Genomic DNA, 14,454 nt, shown 5'->3' with positions numbered 1-14,454 from the left:
AAATCGGAATAAGTAAATAGTTCTAATTTTTCCCCCTAAAATTAGGTATAGGTTCATACAAAAGAATTAGATTAATATTATATAAAAGATTAATGCAAGAAAAAAGGTTTGACTTAACTGTAACAATCGTTGCGTACGGCCTACTAAATTTGTAAAAAGCATACAAGAAATCTTTGGTAGAGCCCCAAAAGCTTTTAGGATGGGCAATTTGAGGTTCAGATTCAAATGATTCTCCTGCATTCACAACAAAACTTCTAGCACATTCTTGACTTGAGGATCCTACCTCAATGCATCTATAATGATGTTTCATATGATGTTGTTGTTGACGCCTCTCAATGTTATATTCATTATGGATTTTCTGAGTTTTACACCATGAAGCTTTTGTTACGTAACAACCTATAATATCAAATGTGGAATGTTAGTAGCAGTGAGATTGGAAAGAGATTTTTTTTTTTTTTTAACTTTTAGGATAAATATAAAGAGTAAACCATCAATTTCATTCTTGAAGTATCATTCTATTTTCCAAATGATTTCTGAACTAATTTTTTTTAATATATATATATATATATATATATATATATATATATATATTTAAGTATTTCTAGAACTGTCAGAAATCATATATTAAATAATTCCTAAATATTTTTAAAAAATTGAAGAAAAAAGGTCTTCAAATTGATCTCTAATTTTTTTTCCAAATTACATTATGTTAGGAATTAAAATGATAGTTTCTTCATATTAACAACCATTTAGAAAAGAGAACAATATTTGGAGGACAAAATTAATAGTTTATTAAAAAATAAACATATGTAGCAAAATTTAGTAAGAAAATTATTATAACAAATAGATGATTTCTATTGTTCATATTCTTGGAAAGAGCACAAACAAAATCACTAATTGCTTATTTATATATACAAATCTTGTCTGCAATACATTGACAAGTATGAGACAATTAATTAAGAGTCTTTTTCCAATAAGTATTTTTATAATCATTTACAAGAGAAGAAAAAATAAAATAATTTTTTCCATAAATTAAAATTATGGATAAACTAATCTTTAAAAATTCTTTCATATTAGTGTTTTAAAAAAAATTAACTTATACATTTTGACTTATGCAAAAACTAGTTTCATTTTTCTTTCTTATTTTCTTTTTCTACAAGTTATTTTATTTAAGAAAAATTATCTAAACAAACTCTAATAGCATTGTAACAAATGCTAGTTTGGTCTAAATTTTGTGATTAGTCTTTAAGCCTCAAGGTTTTGGAGTTTGAATCTTAGATTTGTCAAAAAATAAATGAAGTCGAGGACATAATTTTATTGCAATTAAAGTTTAGAGAGAGACTAACTCTGACAAAGTCTAAGGATACTCTCACTAATAACATGGGACCAAAAATAAAATACTAGTTTTCTCTCAAATCCTCTTTAGTATTTTAACAATGCAAGCAATTATAAGTATGCTTTTAATTTTTGTGGTGGACACAAACAAGACGGGAGAAGTTGACTTAGTTGATTAAGTGGGTTGAAAATCCTAATCATTCCTTGATGGTAGTGGGTTGATCTATCAAAAAATAAAACTTGTTAATAAGTTCACCTACCAAATAATAATAACCATATTGGTAAAAATATTTTTTTTAAATACAAATTTACATATGTACAACATGATTAAAAATATTTGTATTAAAATTAAAATATTGTAAAAATATCATAAAATGCTACATCAATAACATTAAAAAGTAGATTATCACAATTAAAATATCAAACGTGTTTAGATAGAGAGTACCACATCCAAAACTTAACAAAATTAGCGAAAATTACAAAGAAATAAAACTAAAGTTTCCAAAATAATTTAATAAGTGAATAAACATCCTAATATAATTCTATCTATGTCCCGATGTCACATATCCTATCAGAGCAAAGCCCAACTCTAAAGCCTAAGCTTCATCACCTACATCCTCAGCTTCATGCTAATAATCACCTGTATAACGGTCAAAGGAAAACAACAAAAAGAAAAAGGAATGATAATCATCTCACTCTGGCTCACAGTGTAGAAATACACACCGGATATTAAATTTGCCTATGATTCTTAGTTGAGAACGGGCCGTTCTAGTTTTGGAACGGGCCGTTCCAAAATATGACTGTTGTGAGTTTTTAATGCAAACCCAGAACGGGCCGTTCTGGTTTGAGAACGGGTCGTTCTGGATGTGAATTTCACTCATGATTTAAGGGTCCAGAATGGGTCATTCCGAATTTGAAACGGACAGTTCTGGCAAAGCCTGATGCCTATAAATTGAGCTCTCTGCCACTCCCAAAAAGCACACCTCTCATTTTCTGATTTCTTTTCTTCTACTCTCTCTTCTTTCCCTCTACTTTCTGCTTCAGACCAAGGGGAAACCAACGAGGGAGACCAACCAGATCTTGTGTAGGTTCAGCTTCTACATATCAAGGTACGAGGGAAAAGGGGATTATTTATATGTAGAGTTACATGAGGGAATTGGGTAGAAGAAGAGTCCCTTAGGATTATGAGTAATTTTATAATTATTTCTGTTTGGAGAATTATTTGTCTTATGTGATTATGTATGTATTTAGGACTACGAATATATGATTAATTTGTAAAAATGATGCTCTAGGAGAGAGAATGAAATTATAGAAAAGTTCTTGTAAGTTAGGTTTTGGAAAAATTGGATTATTTCTGTTTGAGGAATTAATGATCCCATTAGATTCTGTATGTGTTGAGGATTAGAAATATATATTTAATTTGTAAGAATGATGATCTGGGAGAGAGAATGAAATTGTAGAAAAGTGCTTGTGAGTTAGGTTTTGGAAGAATTAGGGGTTTTACTGTTTATGTTAAGATTATATTAAATGTGTAATTCCATTGATTGTTATATTAATTGATAACATAATGTTGCGAATGTATGTTATGACTTAACTTCCCAATTAATTATGATGTGAGTATGTGAACATGAGATGAGATGTTGTGTGGAATGTGAATGTGATGTGATTGTGGTTCTTCACACATATGACCAGGGGTGAGCACGGCCCTGGATTGTTACATGGGTATCGTGACCTTGGATAACATGTCAGGGGTGAGCACGGCCCTAGGTTAGGGGTAACGTGACCTTGACACAGTGTTATATCAGGGGTGAGCACGACTCTGGATTGTTACGTGGGTATCGTGACCTTGGATAACATGTCGGGGGTGAGCACGACCCTGGGCTAGATATGTTATAGGAGAAACGTGACCTTGGCATAGTGTTATTATATCAGGGGTGAGCACGACCTTGGATTGTTAAATGGGTAACGTGACCTTGGCATAGTGTGAAGTGCAAGATTTGTGATGATTGGTGTGATTGCGAATTATGACGTGATGATGATGCATGATTGATCGAGTTATGATATGTTGAAATGTTTATGAATATTTTATTAAGTATAGAGTTATAATGAGACGATATGTTGCGTTTTCCTTATGTGTTTTATATATAGATGCTTTTTTTTCTCACCATACAATTTGTGGATGTTTTAGGTGAGGAAGATCCGGCTTTGAATGGTATCTAGGATGCCAACAGTTGAATTGTGGGTGTGCTTTGATATTGTGAAATCGGGGCAGAAAATTCTAAGATATGAAATTTTTATATGGATTTGGAGTTGTATTTATTATATTTAAAAATAATTTGTAAACTCTTATGTTTTATTTTCCAATGTTTGTTTTTCAATTATTTTGGATATTGAATAACATTTGTGAAGGTTCTTATGTGAACCCTTTTACCAACTTTGAAAGTTTATTTTCCTTAATTTAATTACATTATTACGATATTTGTGTTGGGGTAGTAAGGGTGTCACAATCAAGACTCTATGCATAACATTGTCATGTCTCATTATCATATCACATCATCATGTCTCATTATCACTTTTCACATCATCTCATCATATCATCATATCTCATCATCATATTTCATCATCATATCACATCATCATATCACATTACCACATATATTCATATCTCATGTCTCAATCATATTTCACATTACATCATCATATCACATCATCATATCACATTATCACATTATCACATTATCTCATCATATTCACATAGTCTCCACAGAGCACTTTAATTTATATAAAAACTCATCTATTTGTAAAATTAAATACATATTTGTACATCTCATCAAACAAGGAATATAACAGAACAATCAGAAATCAAAGCAGAAAATATTCATATTTTGTCTATTTCTCATACGGTTTCCTGCAGGAACCCATAGAGCACTCTAAATCATATCAAAACATATTTATTCTCAAAATTAATCACATATTTACACATTACATTGAACAAAGAATACAATAGAGCAATCAGAAAGCAAAACAGAAAATATTTATATTTTGTCTATTTCTCATAGGATTCTCTCAAGAACCCATAGAGATCTCAAATCATACAATTATTTACATATATAAGAAGAGCAATAGGAGAAACATATATAATTGGGAAAAACCCCTCATACATGAGCATACAACAAACATAGGATTGGGGGCCACTTCCCACTACCCAACATATATTCTCACACTCAAAGCGAGGTTTCTCACTTCCCCTTTACCTCGATAAACAGAAGCTGAAACTAACACCGGATCTTGTTGGTCTTCTCCTTTGGGTTCCCCCTTGGTCTTCAAAGAGTGTAGAAGAAAAAGAGGTGAAAAGTGAAAAATGTGCTTTTAGAGTGACATAGCGTTCTATTTATAGGCATCAGTAGTCGCCAGAACGACCCGTTTCAAATTCGGAACGGCCCGTTCTGGACTCATACTTTGTGACACCCTTACTACCCCAACACATATATTGTAATAATAAAAACTTACAAATAATTTTTTCAATTTCGGTAAAAAGGGTTCACATAAAAATCTTCGAAATTATTCTTCAACAACCACAATAATAATATAAAAAAATAAAACGCAAGAGTTTACAAATTGTTTTCAAAAATAACGTTTACAATTCCAAATCTATATAAAACCTATGTTCTAAATTCCTCTGCCCCGATGTCACAATATCAGAGCTTCCCCACAATTCAACTGTTGGCATTCTAGATGCCACTCGAAGCTGGATCTTCCTCACCTAAAACATCCACAATTTATACGGTGAGAAAAGAAAATATCTATATGCAAAACACATACAAACACACCACAATTGTAATCTCATCATAACTCATTGCTTAATAAAATAATTACAAGCGTTCATATATATATTATAATTTATCAATCATTCATCATCTTTACATCTCAATTCACAACTACATCAATCCATCACAATCCACATAAATCTTACAATTAACACTATGTCAAGACCACGCCACAACTGACACAAGTGATACGGGTTAACTGCCTCACTCATCCCACACCATGCCAGGGGCACGCTCGTCCCTGAAGCATCACCTACCCAGGGTTCGTCTCATCCCTGGTCATTAGTGTGAGGAACCACAAGCACATTACAATCCACACAATCTCTTGCAATTAACCCTATGCCAGGGCTGCCATATGTGACATAAGTGATGCGTGTTAATTGCCTCACTCATCCCACACTATGCCAAAGGCACGCTCGTCCTTGAAGCATCACTACTCAAGGTTCGTCTCATCCCTGGTCATTAGTGTGAGGTACCACAATCACAATCATAATCATATCCACACAACATCTCATTTCATCTCAATTCCATATTACATGCACAACAGATAAGTCTAACAAAATAAGGGTTTACACACCATTCGAGCAATTCACATCTAGATCATCAATTCTTATCAAATAATATACCAATAACATTCATAAATTAATATTATAAATAATGGAATTATCAATTTAATAAAACTTTAACATAAACAATAAAACCCCCAATTCTTTCAAAACCTAACTCACAGGCACTTTTCTACCGTTTCGTTCTCCCTCTCAGATCATCATTCATATAAATTAAATATATATTTCTAGTCCTCAACATATACAGAATCTAATGGTATCATTAATTCCTCAAACAAAAATATTTCAATTTTTCCAAAACCTAGCCTACAGGCACTTTTCTATAATTTCGTTCTCTCTCCTAGAGCATCATTTTTACAAACAAAATATATATTTATTGTCCTAAATATATACAGAATCAAATAATGCCAATAATTCTTCAAACAGAAATATTTCTAAAATTGCTCATAATTCTAAGGGGTTCTTCCTCTACCCAATTCCCTCATGTAACTCTATATATAAATAATTCCCTTTTCCCCCGTACCTGGATATGAAGAAGCTGAATCTAGACTAGATCTGGTTGATCTCCCTTGCTGGGTTCCCCCCGGTCTGAAGCAGAAAGTAGAGGAAAGAAGAGAGAGCAGAAGAAAAGAATTCAGAATCAGATTGAGAGGTGTGCTTTTTGGGAGTGGCAAACAGCTCTATTTATAGGCTTTTTACGCCGGAACGACCCATTCCAAATCCGGAACGGCCCGTTCCGGACCTTTAAAACATGGCTAAAAATCACATCCAGAACGGCCCGTTCCAAAACCAGAACGGCCCGTTCTGGTGTGCATTAATTACCCACAACGGTCACACCCCGTTCCAAGCCCGTTCTCAATTAGGGTTAATGACATATTTAATAGTCCGGAACGGCCCGTTCCATCTTGAGAACGGCCCGTTCTAGGATATTAACTCACACACAACTTGGTAGTTTGGAACGACCCGTTCCAATTCCGGAACGGCCCGTTCCGAGCTACTAAATCACATGCTTTTTGGTAGTTTGGAACGGCCCGTTCCAATTCCGGAACAGTCCGTTCCAAGCTACTAAATCACCCTTATCACCTTTATAAAATTACCAAAATACCCTTAAAAAAAATAAAATTGAAATAGAAAAATGGGGTGTTACAATTCTCCCCTCCTTTAAGAAATTTCGTCCTCGAAATTACCTGAAGCAAATAAGAATGGATATGACGCTTTCATCTTCTTCTCTAGCTCCCAAGTAGCACTTTCAGGTGTAGCTCCTCCCCAAATAACTTTCACTAAAGGAATTTCCTTACCCCTAAGTTGCTTCACCATTCGATCCTCGACTCTCACCGGGGTAGCTTCCACAGTTAGGTTCTCCTTAACCTCAAGATGATCCGACTCAATCACATTCGAAGGATCATGGATGTATTTTCGAAGTTGGAAAATGTGGAAGACATCATGGAGATTTGACAGATTAGGAGGCAAAGCAATTTGGTAGGCCACACTACCGACTCTTTTTAGAATTTGGAAAGGACCAATAAATCGAGGAGTAAGTTTTCTGGATTTCAATGCCCTGCCAACCCCAGTCCACGGAGTGACTTTCAAGAACACATGGTCACCTTCTTGAAATTCCAAGTCCTTCCTTCTCCTGTCAGCATAACTTTTCTGTCTACTCTGAGCTGTCCTCATCCTCTCTTGTATCAATCTAACCTTATCAGTGGTTTGTTGCACAATCTCAGGTCCTAAGATAACATTATCACCAGGTTCGCACCAACACAAAGGGGTCCTACATCTCCTACCATACAAGGCTTCATAAGGTGCCATACCTATACTAGAGTGGTAACTATTATTATAGGTAAACTCTATCAAAGGTAAAAGACTATCCCAACTACCCCCTTGGTCCAACACACAGGCTCTAAGCAAATCCTCTAAAGATTGAATAGTCCTCTCAGTCTGACCATCAGTTTGAGGGTGGTAAGCTGAACTAAGTCTAAGTTGGGTCCCCAAAGCTCGTTGTAGGCTCTCCCAAAACCTAGAGGTGAATCTAGGGTCTCTGTCTGAAACTATGCTAGATGGTATCCCATACAATCTCACAATCTCATCAATATACAGTCCAACCAATCTCTCTAGAGAATACCTAATGTTAATAGGTAAGAAATGTGCACTCTTAGTCAACCTATCAATTATAACCCAAATGGAATCATGTCCTCTCCTAGTCCTAGGCAAAGCAACTACAAAATCCATAGAAATGCTATCCCACTTCCACTCAGGTATACTCAATGGCTGAAGTAGTCCTGAAGGTTTCTGATGTTCTATCTTAGCCTTCTGACACACTAAACAGGCACTCACAAATTCAGCTATATCTTTCTTCATCCTAGGCCACCAAAATATCTTCCTAAGGTCTTAATACATCTTAGTTGCTCCTGGGTGAAAACTAAGCTTGCTCCTATGACCTTCCTCTAAGATCAAACGTCTAAGTGTAGGGTCACTAGGCACGCACACTCGGTCTTTAAATCTTAACACTCCATCTACACCCAAGGTAAATTCTCCTCCAACACCTTGTCCTATAGCATCATGTCTAGCCACTAGAAATGAATCCACTAACTGTGCTTCTCCAATTTCCCTCAACAACTCACTAGTCACCCGAGTCATACCTAGTCTCACACTACTAGGGGTCACTTCACAAGTCAAACTCAAGTCTCTAAATTGAGCCAAAAGATCCATCTCCCTAATCATAAGAGAAGACAAATGCAAAGATTTCCTACTCAATGCATCAGCCACCACATTAGCTTTACCCGGATGATAACTAAGATTAAAATCATAATCCTTAAGGAACTCTAACCATCTCCTTTGCCTCATATTTAATTCATTTTGGTCAAATAAATACCTAAGACTCTTATGATCACTAAACACCTCAAATTTTGAACCATATAAATAATGTCTCCAAATCTTAAGTGTGAATACCAGAGCTGCTAATTCGAGATCATGGGTGGGGTAATTCTTCTCATGTATTTTCAATTTCCTAGATGCATAAGATACGACCTTTCCCTCTTGCATACTCCACCCAAACCCATCTTAGAAGCATCACAATAAACCACAAAAGTCTTACTAAGGTCAGGAAACACTAAAACAGGTGCACTAGTCAACTTCTCCTTAAGGGCTTGGAAACTACTCTCACATTTACTATCCCATACAAACACAACTCCTTTCCTGCACTACTAGAAAATTACTATTCTACGTCGCTATATTTACATCGGTTATCCAAAAAACGATGTAAAAAATATACGCGGTGGCAAACTTGTAAATAAATAGAAAATATAAGCATATTTACATCGGTTCTTCCTAAAACCGATGTAAATATGAACCATTCTACATCGGTTATATTAGTGACCGATGTAAAAATAAAATTAGTAAAGTATTTTACATCGGGTCTTCTATTGACCGATGTAGAAGGGATAAACAGTTTCCCCGAACACACAGTACCTTTAGCAAGCTTAGCCACTCAACACTTTGCACGAACACAAATCGATCGATCTCTGAATCAGCCCCGTGCGAACATATACTCATCTTGACCTAAAGATCTATCATTCAGCTTCGACTAATGACAATCTAGGCTCGCTAATCTTCGACTAACGACGGTCCAGCGTTGAAGCCCTCTCTGACGAATAACATTTGAGGTAAAGATAGTGAAACCCTTTTACTTGCGTATTTAGTTTTGTCTTTTGTTTGTTGTTGCCTCGCTCATCCTTTGCAAATGCGTGATGATGGTTTAGGGTTTGGAGTGATGGGGATGGTGGGTAAGGTTTCTGTGTTTGTGTTTGTGGTGGTAGTAAAGGTTGCAGCTTTGTAGTTTCGGGTGGGTGGGTTTTTATTTTCGCGCCTCCATTGGTGGGTTTTTATTTTCCTTAGCCACTGAGCAGTGATTTTCTTATGGGTCTATGAAAACTTCAGAAGCACCAACATTGGGAAGTGTTATGGTGAAAGTGGAGGTTGAGAAAAAGGGTTGCAGAACGCGATGGCTTTGGGTGGTGGTGGCTCTTTGTGGCTGTGCAAAACTTCTCCGAGAATAGCACTATTTGGAGCCATTGATAAAGCTTGTTACTGTGCTCGGGTAATTTCTCTCAACTCTTGTCAATAACCCACATTTAAAATTTTTTTCTTCTTTTTTGAATTGTGGAATTCTGAATCTTAATGTATTATTTAGATTAAAATATTGGACTGAGAATGTTTCTCTATATGATTTTCCACTTGTTTTCCCCTTATCTTGTTTTTGTTACAATTTATATTAGTTCTAAAGCGAGTTTGTCTTCCATTGACAATTGTAATGAAAAACTCTTGCATTGATTTGGTGATTACATTTTGTGTTATTGATATTGGGCCTGTGTTTTGTGTAGGCTTGGGAAGAAGAGGAGAGTGTGTGTGCAAAAAATCAAAAAGAAGGTTGACACTAATAATGGGTTTCGAAGTCTTCCTCATTTTGCATTTTCTGGAGAGGCAAAGTGGGTTCTGGGCGATTTATTTGCTCATTATCCACCTGGCGATGGAAACTTGTGGGAGATGGTTGGAGAACATAGTGATACTACTGACAAGACAAGACAAAGGCAAGATGATATTTTTAGCAGGCCCTCTATGTCTAAGGCTGACATTTCTAGGAATTTGGAAGCTCTTGCTTCTAGAATTAACAATGTTCCTAACTTGAAACAGGTCCACTTTCTTTCCCTCTCCTTTAATCTTCAGAGACCTATATATATGTATTAATTTTGTTGGTTAGAGACCTATGCTATTCAAAACATTTATCTTTTAGAGAAGTTAAAATTAACTTATATATAAGTTAAAATCAACTTTTAGAGAAGTTAAATAAGATAAATTTTACAAATTAATTTATACATGTGTCAATATGAACATATGGAAGAAGCTTGATTGATTGTTTTAGTCATAATTAGCTCCTTAAGTGTTTCTTTTTCTATTGTACTTGCCGATAATTCTTCTATAAAATAACTATATGTACGTATCTATGCCTAGATTAATGCCACTGTAAGGAATGGGTCAATAGCTATTGCAGCATCAACTTTGGATTCTCTGCTTGATCTCATGTCCATGTGCATCAGAATAAGTATATCCTTTTATTATGTTGTACCAATTAGTGTTAAGTTTTTGACATTGAACACGCACGTATATAGCATTGATAATGACTCTAAATTATGTTGCAAGACTTTCTTAATTATTTCTTTACTTGTTGTGTGCTTGCATAATAATAAGTTTAATAATTTGCTAGTCTGTTGTAGCTATATATTTTTCGTTTTCTACTTTTCAAGTTGTCCTTTTTTTATTCTCCTCAGCTATCATTGATTCCTTGTATTAATCAAATTTTCTATTTGTATAATATTAAAAATGTATTGCATGGACGTTAGTTTTTGTTTTAGGACTGGAACCGAGTAGCTAGTACTTGAAATGTTCCCTAAACATGATGGATTGGGGGACAGGATCATGTGCATGCTCAAAGAGCATTTATGCATGCTCATTGATATAAGTTTACTTTATTATTCTCTTTTATAAAGGTGGCTATGCTATACGTTTTGAGGATGTGACTAGGCCAAATACCATTATAAAGGTGATCCTAACTTGTGTTTATAGCATTAGAATCAGTTATTCTGCTTCATGTTACTTGCATAGTCTGCTATTAATTGTGATTTATTTTCATTGTATATATTTATATTAAGTGCATACATGATGTGAGATATACTATAATTATGTGGATTATGGACACATTAATCATAAACTTTAATGGTTAAATTTTACAGTACATGACTAATGGTGTACTTCTACGTGAAACACTCAAAGACTCTGATCTTAACAAGTATGTATTAGCAACTTTTTCCCTCCACATTTTCACCATTTTTTTTTTTGCAAAAAACAATGTTACCAATCATTTTGTTTGAAACTGTTTCAGGATTATTGTCATGGATGAAGCCCATGAAAGATCATTGAACACATATGTTCTTTTTGGAATATTAAAAAAAGTTGTAGCCCAAAGTCGTGATTTCAAGCTGATCGTCACATCAGCAACTCTGAATGCACAGAAATTTTCAAATTTCTTTGGAAGGTAAATTCAGTTCATCATCTAGCATTGTTTCTTATTATTAACTTTTGTTTGATTCAACCTGATTTGGGCTTCCTTACAGTGTACCAATTTTTTATATTCCTTGGCGAACATTTCATGTGAATATATTATGGAGTAAAACTCCAGTTGAAGATTATGTCAAAGGTGCAATGAAGCAGGCTTGAAAATCCAGATATGCCTGAAATCAAAGTGATAATTATTTTGTGGCTCTGTTGGTGCAAAAATAAGCATAATTTTTTTTTATAAAAAAAATTCATTTTACATCGGTTCTCCAGAGAACCGATGTAGATTTAAGAATAAATCTACATCGGTTCTCTGGAGAACCGATGTAAATTTATGCTTAAATCTACATCGGTTTTTCAGAACCGATGTAAAAATGTATATATTTTCTACGTCGCTCTATTCTACATCGGTTTTAGAACCGATGTAGATGCCTTTAGAGAACCGATGTAAAATATGCATCTTGTAGTAGTGCTGGTTAAACTTGTCAAGGGTAATGCTAACTTAGAGAATCCCTCTATGAATCTTCTATAGTATCCAGCCAATCCAAGGAAACTCATAATCTCACTAACTGACTTAGGTGTCTCCCATTTAAGCACCGCCTCAACTTTAGATGGATCTACTGCTATACCCCCACTTGAAATCACATGTCCTAAGAAACTCACCTCTTCTAGCCAAAAGTCACACTTAGACAACTTGGCATAAAGTTGTCTCTCCCTCAGAGTTTGAAGTACTACCTTTAAGTGTTCCTTATGCTCCTCTTTAGTCTCGGAATAAACTAGTATGTCATCTATGAAGACAACTACAAATTTATCCAAATACGGATGAAAAATTCGGTTCATGTAATCCATAAAAATTGCCGGAGCATTTGTCACACCAAAAGGCATTACTAGATACTCATAGTGTCCATAACGAGTCCTAAATGCTGTCTTAGATACATCCTCACTCTTAACTTTAATCTGATGGTACCCCCGATCTAAGATCAATTTTACTAAATACACAAGCACCCACCAACTGGTCCATAAGATCATCTATCCTAGGAAATGGATATTTATTCTTAATGGTCACCTTGTTCAACTGGCGATAATCTACACACAATCTCATACTACCATCCTTCTTCTTAACTAATAGCACGGGTACTCCCCAAGGTGATACACTAGGCCTCACAAACCCCTTCTCCAACAAGTCTTCTATTTGTTTCTTAACACTACTAGAAAAATTAATATTTGTGACGAATTTTGTGACGGAAAAAATAGCATCGCTAATAGTGACGCATTTTGTGAGGGAATTTTAAGTTTTGTGACGGACTAGAATTTATTGAATTTTGTGACGGATTTTGTGACGGAATCTATTCTGTCTCTAAAAATCCGTCACAAATTTCGTCACTGAATAAAAAAAAATAATTTGTGACGGATTTTGTGACGGAAAAATTTTCGTCTCTAAAAATCCGTCACAAATTTCATCTCTAAATAAAAAAAAATGTTTGTGACGGATTTTGTGACGGAATGGACTTCGTCTCTAAAAAATCCGTCACAAATTTCGTCACTAAAATGAAAAAATTTAGTGACGGATTATTTCCTCTCAAAATTCCGTCACAAATAGGTTATTTAAGTTAACATATACTATAATTTTTATTAATGTAACAAATGATATATATTTATTATTATTAAATAAATAAAATTTATATATTATTAATAATTTAATATTGCTAATAAATTAATATCAATAATATTTTTAGTATATTTATAGATAAATTGATAATTTGATAAATATAACAGTATATATTAATATACTTTTACAAAAATATAAATATAGTAGATATATAAGATATGTATATTTATATTTTTGTAAAAGTATATTAATATATAATAAGTTATATTTATCAAATTATTAGTTTATGTATAAATATACTAATAATATTATTGATATTAATTTATGAATAATATTATAAAAATATAATATATATATATATATATATATATTTTTTTTTTATGTGTTTATTAATAATAAATATATATCATTTGTGTGACACCCTCTACCCCACATACCATAACACAAATAACAAAAATTGAATAACATAATCTTTTTCATAATTGAAATTTACCAAACATGTTTAATTCAAATCAAAACTTATGTATTTGTGGAATTAAATAGATATTGATACATCTCACGCAACAAGGAATACAACAGAACAATCAAAAAGTAAAATATAAACTTACATAGTTTATTTGTTTATCTCAGGTTCTCTTAAGAACCCACAGAGTACTCTAATCCATACAATAAACATCTTACTCATATAATTGTCTCTTACAATTGCATTCCCTTATGGTGTGTTTGGATGAGTAATTTTACAAATTCAAGGAATTTGAAATTCTTGATATTTGAATTACTTTGATTTCAATTTCTATCATTGTTAAAATATTTTGTTTGGATAAGTCAATTCAATTTTTTAAAATTTTAAATTGTTAATTTGGATATATGATAATATGATTCTATCATGATAAAATTGCTTTTAAAAAGATATTTATATGTTGAGATTTTTAAATAAAATTTTATAAAAAAAATGTTAACCAATTTTTAAATATTTAATAATTTTACAAATTAATTTAGATAATATTTA

This window comes from Cajanus cajan, chromosome 1 (assembly GCF_000230855.2).
Source record: "Cajanus cajan strain Asha chromosome 1, NIPB_CcT2T_4, whole genome shotgun sequence".
In the NCBI taxonomy this organism is placed as follows: domain Eukaryota; kingdom Viridiplantae; phylum Streptophyta; class Magnoliopsida; order Fabales; family Fabaceae; genus Cajanus; species Cajanus cajan.
Note: the sequence above shows the minus strand (reverse complement) of the source record.